Source organism: Falco rusticolus, chromosome 7 (genome assembly GCF_015220075.1).
Source record: "Falco rusticolus isolate bFalRus1 chromosome 7, bFalRus1.pri, whole genome shotgun sequence".
NCBI lineage: Eukaryota > Metazoa > Chordata > Aves > Falconiformes > Falconidae > Falco > Falco rusticolus.
This window is the reverse complement of record NC_051193.1, coordinates 29,306,990-29,322,396: the sequence shown is the minus strand read 5'-3', so window position 1 is coordinate 29,322,396 and position 15,407 is coordinate 29,306,990.

Sequence of the window (15,407 nt, the reverse complement as noted above, 5' to 3'; positions counted from 1 at the left end):
GCCCTGTGTCTATAATCAGTCCTGTGTAAGGAGCGTAGCAACGGCTGCATGTAACTGCTGTGTCCCAGACATGGGCAGGACCTTCTCTGCAAGTGGCACAGGCTTTCTCCCAGCTGAAAGTCTTGGAAAATGAAGGTATCACTTAAGCAATACCCTCTTGCAGAGACCGAGCAGGAATTCAGAGCACTTGAATAGTCCATCCCCAAAGAATCTTTTCCAGGTCTGACCCTGATCCGGGTGCATGCTGAGACAGGACTATGCGAATTCGTAATCAGTGCTGTAGACATGATTTAAGACCCTAGAATATGTATCTCACTATCACATCACAGTGCTTTGAATTGAGGAGCTCAAAGTATTGTATTTTCATGCATATAGCCTGCATCTCAGATAACTCACACCACTGTAAAAGAACTGTCCTTTGCAAACAAGTACTTAGCTAATCTGCATCCTCAGATAACCCAGAGGTCATCTCAGAGTATCAGTTATGTATATGAAACTATGGGTATAGGGTGGCAGGCAGCCGTCCCCTCCTTCCTCCAAGCATCCACCATCCATCCATTCCTGCTCCCACCTCCTTCCCACAAGAAGACAAGTTTTCTGCAGTCCCCATCTCCCTCCCCATGTGCAGCAGATTTGAGATGGGACATCAGAGTCAACAGCATCTCATACTGCTCATACCCACCCTTCTGGTTCAGTTTTGTTTCTACTTGTAACTGCTGGTGCTGGCGCTGAGCCTGGACCACTCCATGGGCTCCAGGGGATGGTCAGGGCAGCAGCAGCCTGCAGCTGCCAGGAGCTAATGTGAGGAGGGTGGAAAGATGGGGGAAGTCACAAGTTTGGCCCTAAAACTGTGCTGAAAAACATCAAGTATTTCTATCTCTATTGCATGTGTTGCCCTCCCAGAGGCAGCTCTATCCAGATGATCCTTCTGTATCTTGTTTTCTCATTCCCAACTCAGAGTGCAGAAGGTAAAGCCTCCCTGATGCAAATTTCCACTGCAGCCTACAGAAGCTTTCAGAGGAGCTGAGCATGTACAGGGGTACTTGCTGCAGCCAAGAGCCTAAAATTAGACTTTTAATGCCACAGCCAGCACCCAAGAGGTGACCTGTTGTTTTGGTTTTTTTTGAAGAAATTTCAAAGCCTGGTCCATGTACAGCTTGATACTCCATGGAAGTGGCTGAGTCTGTAGCAGCTCTGAATCAGCTTAAACCCTGTTTTGTACCAATCGGGCAGGTCTGCAACACGGGAGGACACCAGTGGTAAAATCCACCTGCCCTCCCATTAGGGGACATAGACCTGCAGAGGTGTTTCATCCGTGGCAGATTTATTTGCCCACCTTGCCTTCTCCAAACTCTTCTCACTCGCAAAAATGCCTGATCATCCGTTTCAAGTTCTGCAGCTGAGCAACTTTGCACATGCATTTATTCAGCTGATGAGATAACGGCATAATGTATTTGCAAACATCAGCTCATGGGCACAGAAATTTGCCAGGCTATGGGGTTTATTTAAAAGCATAAATATATTTCAAGGTTTCCAAATGAGCCAAAGAAATAGCTAGCTGCCCAGCCAGCAGCAGCGGTGCTGCTGGATGTACACAAAGCCAGCCACCTGCAGCAAGACGGTGACACATAAAACCTTTTCTATAACAAAACCTGTGAGTGTATCAACCCCTTTGCACATGCTGCACCTTGGGGCCTGTGTTTGTTTTTGACCAAGGTCATCAAATGAATTATATCCTCATTGCAGGGTTTGTTAGAAAGGTCTCTGAAAGCAGACGGGATTGTGAAACACTTTTACTGCACCTAATGCATTGCAAATAACAGTGAAAAAACTGACAGCAGGCTGGAATGCTAAGAAAATTGCTTTGATAAACTAAAGTGTTTAAAACAAACTTTAATGTTATTGATTTTAACCCATGTCGGGAAGCTGAAGCAAGAAGCATTCTTTCTAGAGTAAATGAGTTCAGTTTCAAGTCTCTGTAAAACTGAAAAAAAAAACCAACACAGGGAGCAAGAATTAATCTGTGAAAAATTAGAAGTGTGACAGCCATCTCAGAAGAAAATAGACACAGGCTGGGCATCCCTTCAAACTCACTCTGGTTTTATTATTTGCTTTCACAGAGGAATATGAGCATCCTAGCTAGCACTGTGTGCCCTAGCTTGAGAAGGTGTTGGATGAAGGATACAGACAGTCGAAGCACACCATCCCTGGAAGCACTGTCTTTTGGGCAGGAGAGAGCTCATATAACACCTCTGGGGCTGAGCTGGGACCCTACCAGGCAGTGTGTTTTAGAAGTAATCTCATTTGATTTCCATTACAAAACCATCTCCATGTCTTTGGTAGCTCCTGTATTGCCACACGGAGACTGGGCTCTCATGGTTCAGTCTCTGAGACTGAGCTGACACAAGCATGTTCACCACCAGGCAAAGGCAGTGGAGAAGGGGGGGAGACCCTGTGATCACATCAGATTCTCTATTAAAGCTGTGAAACAAGAAATCAGCACTCACTGGAGCAATGACTGCAAAGAGCTGCTAAGTCTCTGATCCTCATCTCATTCCAAGACTGGGAACATGGGAATTGTCTTTGTGCCACTACAGACTGGGAGGAGCAACGGTGACCATCTCCTACAGGCAAATGTCCCCAGAGCCATCAAAACACATAAAATCATCGAATCATAGAGTATCTCAGGTTGGAAGGGACCCATAAGGATCATTGAGTCCAACTCCCTGCTCCTCGCAGGACTACCTAACACTTAATGATATGACTAACAGTCTCATCCCAGGTGCTCCTTGGACCCTGACAGGCTTGGTGCTGTGACCACTGCCCCGGGCAGCCTGTTGCAGCGACTGATTGCCCTCTCAGTGAAGAACCTTTTCCTAAAGTCCAATCTCAACTTCCTCTGACACAGCATCATTGCATTCCTTCATGTCCTGTCGCTTGCATTTCTCCTGTCTGTAGAAACAGGGGAGTGTCTGCAGCCCAAGGGATCAGGCACTTCCATACCTCCTCCAGCAGAGATGTCTGCTCCAGGGAAGTGGCAGCACACAGGGCAGCTGGTCCATGGATGTGTGGCTGATGGATGTGCCACGCTGGTGTGGACCAGTATGCCTGGGAGGATCAAGCCCATCACACAGCAGCCCTGCCAAGCAGGCTGGGGGGCAGCCAGCCCCATCCCCGGGCACTGAGATATTCCCTGTGCCATCTGCCTCTGTCCTCTGGATCATCCCTCCTGCCCCAGAGGCTGGCAGTGATGGAAGCTGCCAGGTCTTCTCCAGCTGTTGCTGTTTTTTATCGAAGCTGCTGGCCACTTGCCTTCAGAGACGAAAGCAGAACATATTACTCTCTCCCAGGAGCTTTTCTGCTTCTTCCCCCTTCCTCCGATCCCATCCCTCCTTTCTGGCTGTGCAGGTCCCATTTCTGCTCAGGGATTGTGTCAGGTCCATCCCTCCCTGTTCAGTCCAAACAGAAGACACAACCTTTAAATAGCCAAAGAAACTGTACTGACAGCCCAGAATAGCTGGGAAAAGCTTCCTCCTGCTCAGGCCATGTCACAGAGCTGGGCTGGGAGTGGGGTCTTTGAACTGACCCTGGATTTGAGGCTTTAATGCCCCATCTTGCCCCGTGTCCTCCTCCCATGGCCCTGAACTGAGCAAAGGGTCAGGTTTGTAAAGGCTGCTTGCTTGCTTGCTGCTTTTTTCCTGGAAATGTCCCAGCCAGCTGCTGCCACGCCTGGTCTTGTTTGGCTCACGAGGTCTGATAGGATCACAGCCCCAGATAGTACAACCACAGGCCAAAACGGCTGGTGTCATCTGCTCCTCACTTGTAGGAACAAAGCCCCTGACGACCCGATGGTGACAGGTCTGTAGGGTCCCTCTTTGGGGTCCTCCTGTCCCCAGCACCCTTCTGTGTAGAGGATGCTGCTGACACATCTCCTAGGTCCCTCCTTTCAAAAAAGCACAAAATAAGCCTGCATTTGCCTCCAGGCTTTGATAGATACTGTTATGTAAAGCAGCTGCTTAACCCCTGAGGGCTCTTCTTTTGGCTCAGAGTCCCAGGATGTGGAAGCAAGATAAAAACAAAATCTCCTGATGAAACATCTCTGCTGGACTCAGGGACTGGGGGCCCATGATGAGAGTGCAGGACCCCTGGCTCCAGCTCCATCCTGCCATGGGTAGCACAGTGGTACCATCACCTTTTGTGACTTGATCTCTCTCTGCCATAACCCACTCCACTTTCGTACAGCATCTGAGGCTTTTGGTTTTCTTTTTCCACATACCAGCACAGCCCAACTGGGTATTAGACCCTAGTTCGGGTCCAAGTCTTTACAATATATATTATCAATATGCACCATTTCTGAAAGTCTATGGGAATCAGCAAAGCCCTTGTGTTGGATTACAGATATATCTGAGGGGAAAATAATAATAATAACAACAATAATAATAATAATAGTAATAGCAATAGCAGTAGTAGTAATAATACTCAAATGAACCTGTTTATGATAAGGACTGCTCCTTGGGTGGTCACTGCAGGCAGAGCTCCATGTGACAACATCCCCGCACCCTGCCCTGTCCCAGTGTGTGCTGGTGGCTGCGGGACTACCTGCACTTGGAACCAAGAAGCCAGTTGTGGGCCAAAAATGGCAGAGCACAGCATAAAGAGGGTGTGATTTGGCCCTGCAGATGTATTTTTAGACTTTCTATTTCAGACTACTCATCTCTAGCATAACATCTGTTGGATCATTTTATAGCTGTGATTGTTTACTGGTGACCAGCTGACACCGACACTGCAGGGATTTGATAATAGTATTTTTTCTATCTGTGGATACATGGTACTGGAAGGCAGTGGGGACGGGTAAAAGAGCTGTGTTTAAACACCACAGCAAAGGGAATACATTTTTAAATCAATCATTTTCTTGCTACTTGTAGATTGTCTAGTCTGTAAAAAGACAAAAGAAGCAAGCTCTAGGCTAATGCTTGCTGTTCAGTGATTACCTTGAATTTGACCCTTCTGCTCAATTTGCTCTGTAGAAGCTGCTGAAATGGTCATGTCCAAATGCCACAGAGTCAATTAATCTGGGCTTTGCAGTTGCAACCCTGTCCAGTGACTCCATGGTTTCTGCACTGTCAGTTCCTGTGAGAGCCTTATCTGCAGGGCACATCAGACAAAGGAGAGGGAAAGGTTTTTCTAAATGGTAAATTTGTGGTTTATTCCAACAAAAAAGGAGGGAGAGGGAGGAGAGGAGGCAGAGAGGATGGGTGGTTTTCATGAGAGGAGAATCGATCCGGGCAGAATTTCCAGCAAGGCACATTTAGACGCAGCGCGTAATGGAGATTACATTGATTTTCCTCCATTTACTGTAAGGTAACTGCGAGTGAAACTGTAACAGGAAACTTAGAAATGCTCTTCACAGAAGCTATATTTAGGCAGACACACTGACATGATACCGCTGAATAAAATAAACATGCAGGAGACAACCAGTCCTGAGAGACTTTCAGCTCCATCCACATGACACGCAGCAAGGGGAGCGTTATTCCCAAGCCATCTATGCGACCTTTACTGTAGAAACCTATAGAAAGGCAGCAGGCGGCTGGGCAACAACCTGGGTAAACTGGGGGCATCTCACTTAAACACAAGGGGGTTGCCCTTCCCTGCTAAAACACAACGCCTGCTAGCTGGCCGGAGCACAACTCCTCGGGCTGCTGTTCCCTTTTATATAACGGGATAATTTATGGCATGTCATCAACAGAAAGAGCTACAATTTGTTTTCTGTGCAGGCTGGAAAAGATGAGTTTTCTCAGAAGTCCGGGTGATTTCTGGAATTAGGGGGCAGCTGCTTCTTTAAAGCCTCTGGCATCACCTCCCGCATGGAATTAAGCCGTGCACCAGGTCCAGCCGCCTGGTCTTGGTGATGCCGTCACAGTGTGTGCAAGGGCCTGATTTTCCACAGGGCACCCACAGATTTATCCAGTTGCCTGTGCTGAATTCCCTGCTGCTCCCTTCACATTGGCAAGAGACACCTTTCCCCAGAAGGATGGCTTCCAAATGCTCAGGGAAAGACGGCAGCCCTGTGACCCGGGGTTCTGCAAGTTTTTAGGTCTTGCTAGGGTCTTTCCAGAGCAGCCATGGACAAATCACTTAACTCCCTTGTAAGTGGGAGCAATGATGCTTTCCCTCCTCACAGTCTGCACGTGACACGTGCTATGTAAATATTTAGTATTTGAGCCAACTAATGCTTGCCGGAGCGGCACAAGTGAATATCAGATCTGCAAACATTGCGTCCAGGAATGCAGCAGAGAACACTGTTTATTTTTATGAGCTAAGTGCAAACCATCTCCCCTTGGCTGCAAAGGCTGCTCTGTGATGGGAGGGGAAGGTGTAAATGTCTGAACGCTGTCCCAGATCTCAGGTTATTCCTCCTTGCACAGCATCCACGTTGAAGTTAGCCTTGCAGGCATGAAGGACAAGGTGTGAAATGGCCTTCCCACTAGGGTGGAAGACCTCAGGGTGCCACCACCCTTCCCGATAGCTGGGGAAGACAGGGAGCTTTGGCAGGTAGCAGTAAAACTCTTTGCCCAGGCTCTGATGAAATGGGTGCCAAAGCCAAATACCATCAGAGATAAGAAAGCAAAGTCAGAGCATGGTGTGGGGCTGGCAAGGTCTGCAAAGGAGGCACAGGGAGCTATGCCAGCTGGTCTTTGCCATGATCTGTGCTTGAGGATCCCTCCTGAGCAGCTGGGGAACAAAGATAATCCACACGGGCAGAGGGCATATTTCCACCCAAGAAGGTGACCCACGTAATCTACCCTTTGTGATCAAGCAAGCCCATTGTTTCCCATCTTCTTGTTTGTACCAAGTGCCAAAATGATGGATTCGTTTGTGGGAATCAGCTGCATGAAATCAAGCCTGGTTTTGCATACCTGGGGTTAAGTCACTTCTCTGTGCATTAAAGCAGGTTTTATCTATCTGCCTACCAGCATGTGAATTCACAACTCTTGACCCAGGTTGATTGCTGGGTTGGGGGGGTTGCATGAGCAACGCCTTGATCATGCACACACTTAACTTTTGGTTAAATCCATCACACAAAACCAATTGCTGGGTCATTTATCTGCCAGGCAGAGGCAAAACCTCCTTGGCCCGTGGTTACAGACTGCAGAACACACTCAGTGCCGAAGCTGTGAGCTAAGATAAATATGTAGCCTAGATATTTCAAACATTTGCGGTGGCTCAAAATCCAACTGTTTCTGGGATGGGTTTCTGTAGGAGTTTCACTTGTTACAGACAAGTGTCTGTAAGGCATCTCCAAGGCTTTTATCCTGTGCACGCTCCATCTTTCAGATGACTACTGTGGTAAATCAGCACGAGACATCTACTGCAGAAATCTGCTGCATGACAATTAGATGTGTTTGCTGGTGCCACTCATCCTTGTTATATTTAGCAACATGAACACCAGGTGGGCCAGCGAGGGCTGACCCGCCGCAAGTGAGAGCGTGGATGATCTCACTCCCCTGCAGCCCGACAGCATGGGAGGGGGACGATGTGTCAGCAGAGGCCAAGGTGAACAAAGGTTATATGGCATTTTTCAGTTATTCCACTGTCTTTTTTTGTCATTTGGTACAGGTCACAGGGAGGCCGCTGGCCAAGGCAAAGAGACATCTTTGCTTCCTCTTTGGGGACCGTTTCTCCACAGCATCAGTAGTTGGTCCAAGTGGTACCTGCTCATTAGGAGCCCACATCCACCAGTGCCAGCTGGCTAGCTTTGAACAGGAGAAAGAGCATGGTCTAGCGGGTGCACCCCCAAGAGATGATGTGATGGGACGCAATGTTGGGGGGAGGGAACTGAAGCCTGGAGAAGGGTGAAACATGCATGAGGAGTTGCGGACACAACACAAGCCGTCGAGTGCCATCTGCTGCTATCTGGAGATCATGTTAGCTCTGTGAAGGGCACAACACTTAGGGGTCTGCCTAATATGGAAGAAAAAGCAGGAATGAGCTCAGTGATGCTGCATCTGCTCTCCCAAGCTAAGGACGAGCAAGAAAGGAGTCTGGAAATTGTATAGATCCACTGGCTGGCTCAGCACAGCTCCGACACAGAGTGCAGCCGTGCCCCTGCACTGGGGAGGAAAGTCTTTCCCAGTGATGTTTTTCTTGCCACCAAACATTAACAACATGGTGTGAGGTCCTTGCAGACAGGCAACTGCTGCCCTTTCTCTTCGCAGTGCAGAGTGCTCTGAGGTGATGTTTTCCGCTGCTGCAGGGATGGCTGGTTTTCATGGCCCTCGCTGACACCGTGCAGTGCCTCCAGCAGCAGAGAGGGCAGAGCAAGGCTGGCAAACGGCTCACAGGAGCAGCTGTAGCTCCCAAAATAGTTGGGCTGTGCCATTTCAGTCTCACTGGCCAAACCCAGTGTCCATGCAGAGCAATCGGGAAGCTGGGCAGTGTTTGCTGCTCACACCACAGTTCCTTGTCTTCTCCGGATGGATGGAACTGCTGCACCAGGATGTGACCTGTGGGCCACCAAAGGGAACATCAATACAAAGAATGTGTGTGACACACGGTTGCCTCCTCTCCTCTCCCATAGCCTACAGCACCTCAAATTATGCCTTAACCATTAATCAATAAAAGGGCTTTGCCAGAAGACAGAGGGGACACCCCACAGCAGCACCACAGTCAAAATCCCCTTGCCCATGCCTGGCTCAAGGAAATGCAACCCCTTCCCTTGACTTCCTCCTTGACCTCTCCCTCGATGCAAAATGAGGTCCAGTTCTGGTGTCCATGCCTTCTCTCGGTGCACATTGAGCTGTATGCAGGGGGCTGAGGCTGCTGAATTACTTTACTCTCAGGCAATGCAAGATCTACAATTTTTGACCAAGTCCTCCAGTGATTATTGCATTACAACATCGTGTGAGTTTGGCCCCTCCTGTCATTCTCTTAAGAAAGACTGACTGGGTTAGGAGGGCAGGTTAATTTGTCAGTGGTGTGACAGCTATGGCTAAATCCAATTCTCATCCCTGTTATGCAGCTGACCAGCTTGTTCATAGGCCTACCCTGACTGCCTGGCCACAATACCATAAACTGCACCATGCAGTACTCAGCACTGAGAACAGTGATTTCTTTAGAAATATCGTCACAGAAATTATGAGATGACTCTGGGTGGAAAAGGCTTTGTTTTCCAAGGCCCAGCCCCCCCTGTGCACTGCAAAACCCTTTCTGCCTCATGGAGAGGTAAAGCAAACAGTAACATTGCTTTTTTCTTCACCTAGATGGGTCTTTGAATGTTGTGAGATGTTTCACGACATCATTTCTCTGACCCCACAGGCAGCAGGACAAGTCTGGGAAGAATCCGTCCCCAGTGCTGAAGACGAGGGACGCTGGGGTAGCAGCACTGGGGCTCAGTACAGAGGCAGGGGTGGAGAAACTGGCATGCACCATCTCTGCCGGCAGCACCTGCTCACATGTGAGTCAACTGCAGGGCAGGAGGCTCTTGAGAGAATATAAGAAGGAAAAGAGATATTTAAGAAATTAGTCACAAGTACAGTGGCTTAATGAAGAGCCTGTTGGAGCAGCTGGGCTCTGTTTCACCAGAGGCTGCTCTGGCCACCTGGGCTGAGATGCAGGGGTGAGGAGTCTTGTTCAAGAACACAGCTGGCTCTCAGCATCCCTGCATCTCTCCCTGCCTTGTCCCTCGCCAGCACCAGGGAAACCCTCCCACCACGTACCTACCCACACAGCATCTCTGTCAGCCAGCTCAGGAAACATACAGCTGGAAAATAATGTGGGGAAGGAGGAAAAATAATAAATCACATTTTCCCTGCAGCCAAATCTGATCTCTGCCGCTGTCCTCAACAGATGCCGGTACCCTCCTGCGAGCATGGCCAAGAGGATGGAGCAGGGCAGGAACAAGTAACGGGGAGGGAGGAGTGGGAAGGGTTGGTTTCACTGAAACTCGGCATGGCTGGAGCTAACGAGCCTGGAGATGGGTCGCTGGCCTGGGCTGGTGTGTCTGGGCAGTACCACGCTGGTACCTGGGCCACTGCACCAAGCCATGCAGGCAACACCTGCAGGCCTTCCAAGTCTCCAAAAGAGACAACATGGTGGTGACCTCCCCTCCTTCACACTGCCTGATGCTCCCTTAGCTGTTGCTCTTTATATACCAGCAGGGCATATATGTATCTATAATGACAACGTGGGTATTGCTGCAGTACAAACCAAGGGAACAGAGAGATGAAATGCTGAAAAGGATTTGCATGTTTATGCTCTTCACATGTGGCGGCTGATTAGGTCCTCAGTGCAAAATGAACACTGAAGGTAAACCAAGTGCATCTCTCAAACAGGAAAATAAGGATTATTGCATGAACAAAGAAAATTCAGGCTGAATCATCTGAACATAAGAATTCAGAGGCTGAAACTACTTTGTATTAATAACTGCCTATTTAATTTCAAGTACTGACTGGAATATATCCTACTAATAAATAGGAACAGAGGGCACACAGCTGTTAGTAAATTTAGTTGAAATATTCCTGCTGAGACATTTTTCCTAGCAGAAACAGTCATTTTTACATAAAAAGCATTTCTCTATTCCAGAAAAGTCATCAATTTTTTTTTTCTGACAAAAGCCAAAATACTTTAGTGGAGCTAAAACTTCATTTTGTTTAAAAATATATCAGTTGCAAAGTGGGAGGAAGAGATAAGGAGAGGATTTTCTTAGTCCACTTCTAGCCATTAGCCACTTTGCTGCTTGATATCTTGATTTCATGACTTCTAATGAAAAATTAAGCTACAGGACAGGGAAGAGTCCTTGCAAGATTAAGTTATTTTTTCTGTATCTACAAAATGCCTCAATAAATTTTTGGCACAATGCCAGAAGTTCTGATAAGAGATACTGCCAATAAATTCCCAGCTGCATTAAGATGTAAACATAAAAGGCAAACATTACCCCCACCCCACCCCCACCCAAAAAAAAAAGAAAGAAAGAAAAAAAAGAAACAATTTATGTTAAGAGCATTCAGGATGGAAAAAGTAGTTACTATAAACAAAGTCAGAGGTTTGATTTAGATTTTAGTTTGGTTAGCCCACCTACTTCAATCTGGCTCAGGAACTGAAGGCAGAATCTGGCTTTTTCAGATTTTGCATATCAGGTCTATGAAAATGTGCTATTGAACTTAATTTGTTACTTCTCATCTGTTGCCTGAATGCGAACCCTTTGCACAAAGAAGTGAGACTACATGGCCACATTTTCCTTACAGTAAAACAAATGAGAGCAAGGAGGGAATAAAAGCCACCAGCAAAACCCACTCCTTCTGTTTAAAGTTATAGATGTAAGCAAAGAGCCCAGGGAGCAGCCCATATTAGGCAAAGTGCACTCTTTTCTTGTAAAAAGTTTGAAGAATTGAAGGTCTGCTGTCCCCACTTAAAATCATCAGCGTGCTTGTGTACCGCAAATGAAAACAAGAGAAGATGCAAGGAAACCAGAGCAAAAGGAGGGGCATTAAACTCCTTGCTGTAGGAGCTGAGGGGTGGAGGGGGTGATGAGATGTGTGCAGAGGGAAATCATGGGGTCACCCTGGCTTGGTACCCACAGTCACAGCCCACAGGTTGGCATTGCTGCTACACCCGCTCTGCAACCAAGAGGGGACCTTTTGGCCGGGCTCCCGCACAGAAGGGGCAGTTGCAGGGAGAGCTGCATCTCAGGCGTCTGTCCAGGTTGCCCACCTCCATGCTGCAGGTAGTGGCGATGTGCCACACGCAGCCCCGCAGCCGATGGTGCTTTGCTTGGCAGCCCAGCAAAGAGCAGTCCGTGCTCCCAAAGTGCTGCCAGGCAGCCTGTGTGCACCCAAGACACAACACTTTGCCTGTGATGACAAAATCAAAGCTTTTTAGCCCTCAGAGCCTCACCACACGTGACAGTGCTGGGTAAGTTCACGAGGACATCGCAACTAATCAAACCTGTTCGAAGCACGATGTAATGCTACACCTGGGTCAGGATCCCAGGTATGATTTCTGCCAGCTCTGCAGCTGAAAATGTGCTTTCTGGTATCTGGTCTCTATCAGGCTTCAGGAATCAGATTGGTTTATGAACCTGCTTATATTAAGAGCAAACAATTTATCACTGCAGATTTTCCATGGAGTAGCCTCGCTGCTGTTCCTCTGGGTTCACGGCTACCTGTCCCCGAGAACTCAAACCTCAACCCACGGCATCAGGGCACTGTGCAGCCTGTGGTGACTCCGTGGGTGCCTCTCCCTCCTTCTACCCCCAAGGCACACCTCAAATCTGGCATTTTTAACCTTTCCCTTTACTTTTTCTGCAATTCTTCCTGCAAGGTGTCTTTGATCACAAACGTTGCATTAAGGCCGCTGGTGCATAACATGAGCGAGAATGGTATTCTCTCTATCCTTTACACTCAATTTTCTTTATGTGCCATGGCTTTCGGGTTGGCTACGCCATGATCAATAAGGTGTATTCTTTTCCAGATAGACTCCACATACCATACAGTATGTTTAAAATTGCTGCATCAACAAATCAAAGTAAACAACCTTCTCTGTGAGATGATGAAAAACATAAATTATGTAGTCTTTAAACAAATGGTAAAGAGTTTCCTTATTAGGCTTCGGGGTCCTGTGTGTGTATATGCCCCTTGTAAAATCCTTGTCATTCCTGGGTCTGTAGGTCTGTATAATGTTCTTCACAGGTTCAATTGAGTGGTCAGCATACCATGCTTGGGCTGGGGGATTTGGCATAGACAGACACAGCCCCCCACACACATCCATGCATATATATATATATATATATAATATATATATATATACACACATATGTATTTATAAACTGCAGTGAAAAAGTTAAAATCTCTGCTGATTGTTTTCCAGAAGTATTCTTGAGGGTGAAAGCTTGCCTTGATTCCAGTAGGAGATTTCCTCTTCCATTTCCCTTCTGTAGCATTTCCTCCATTTCTTGGCTTGCATAGAAATGTCTCCTATGTTCAGCCTCTTGCTTTACCAGATAAGAAAGACACAGGCTTGTTCTTCCCAGCCATGCAAGCTCTAATCCACTTCTATGTCCTCCAGATGGTGGACCCGGTCACATCCTCACCCACTCTCTGTCCCTGGCCACCACCTGGCCACAGCCACCAAGGCACCTGAAAACCAGGGAAGACCTTGGCTGAAAACAGAAGAAAGACATTGAAAACACAGAATAAAAATGTATCAGCGGTTTTGCTCAGTCTCTCCATGGCAAGCTGGGCTGTAGCAAATGTGGGTGAGCTTCCCAGGAGCAGTGGGCAGGGGGCTGGGGTGGCTCACCACAGCCCTGCAGGAGATGGCCCCTTTGGAACAGGACATCCCTGTGACTGTCAGCTACCCAAGAGTGCCTGCGAGTATGAGAGTCACAGCACCAGCCTTCCCTACATAAATAATTTTGCTTAAACAAATAGCATCTAGTTCATTGTACTCGTTATGGGAAATATCTTGAATAAGGCAAATACTGAGGTTATCAGAGAGATATGTCTTATCTAAGGCAAATGGCAATTTTTAGGGGGGTCATCACTGTTGACTGATTAAACACAATCCTGATGGGATGTCTGGCATGTACTTATCCAGGGAAATGCCCCACTTTTTCTGGGTAGCCTTTGAGAGCAAAAGCCCGTCCTGGTCTCTTGCCCAACTTCTATTTCCAATGCAATTATCTGTTATCTCAAAGCAAATGTACAATAAAGGAGGAGAATCAACAAGAACTTTGCAAAATGGGATGCTGAACCACAGCTAGACTTCCAAGGATTACAGCAACACAACTAAGAAGTGTGTGTAGCCAAACGTACTCAATATCTCACCATCCTGGCAATTCTCCATGTCCCTTCTACAGCAGCTTTTCACCCTACCAAGTTGCTGTGTCTCATTTGAGATGTAACTCACATTAAAGGTAGAAAATCTTTCAAGTTACTTTCAGTGAGTCAGTGAACAACCATCCCAGGATAAAGACATGAAACTGCAATCTCTGAGGATGATCCTTTTTTCCCCTCTTATTTCTCATGGACTGATAAGGAACTGTTCATATCTTTGAAACAATAAATGGTACCACAAAACCAAGTACTGCACAGGTAAAACAGCAGGATTAAGGATGTCTTTAATTACACCACCACCTCAGTGTTCTTGCCCCATTGCTAACAATTGCTCTTTGCAGTAGCTGAGCTGTTTTGCCAGCACTGAGTTCACCAGCATGACTCCATGAGAGACCTGATAGTGTGACCTCTTTTTGAAAGCTGGAAAAAGGAGAAGCTAGGAGATTAAGGTCAAAATTGCCACCTTCCCAATTACTAGGAGTGCTTGGCTGGAGATGTTTCTGTATGCTCATGTTTTATAGCATCAAGCAGACTTTGTAGTTCGAACGTGAAAGCTTTGCATCAGCTGTGAGCACTCAGACATCTGGAAATCTGAAGTCAAGTATTAATCCAGCGCTTGTGCCCTTACAGCCCTACTGAACCACAGCCAAGTCAAGGGATATCTCCCACCTATCCTCTCTCTTCCCTCCCCCAGTGCATGCATACGTGGATGCTCAGCAGACCCATGAAGGGACAGGAAAGACAGCAAAGCAAATAATGCAATGATCATTAAATTCCAGGGACTTCACCTTGGCTCTCCACTTCATGTGGAAGGCATTCAGGTGCTGTGAAGCATGGTAGCAATGTATCACAGTAAAATAAGTGAGTGTCTCATGGTGGGCACATAGAAAATGAGGAAAACACTAAAAAATTGCAAGCAAGTCATTTGCCACATCATATATTTTGTGCAACTTGCACAATGGGAGGTGCAGGGGAAGAAACAGTTTTTCCAGTGTGGTGTTTGAACACCCTCCTTGGACCATCTCTTCTCCTTCATCTAACTCACCACCTTCTTTCTTTGGCAGACACTGAAAAAGCTCCCCAGAGCCCCGTGTGCTCCCAGTGAGTCCCCAGCCCCTCCTGGAGTGCCAAGATTTAGACGCTGGAGGGAGGTGGCATACAGCGTGGGAGGCAGGGGTCTCCCACCTTGTCTTACAATCAACTGAGCCTCCAGCCGGCTGGATTCACTTTGTGTCCAGGAGCAAAAGAGAATGAAATCACCTCTGTCACTGCCACTGGGCAGAGTGTCCCTTGTGCCCTGCATAGCTGCCTGTCCCCAGGCTGCGGGAGAAACCAGGGGGCATGGGACATGGACACTGTTCGTCACCGTGCCATGGGAATACTGGCCACGTGGGAGATACCCTGGCTGTGTGCTGGATAAAGCCTTGGTCAGATGCCATGAGGTCTTGACTGAAACCAGTCTCTGAGTTTAGTTAAGGAGATTGTTTTCAATTAAATGGGCATTTTCTAAGGTGATGAGTAATTTGAAGGTGATTTTTGGCTTTGATGTCTTAACACATACTGCAGTTGGCTTCT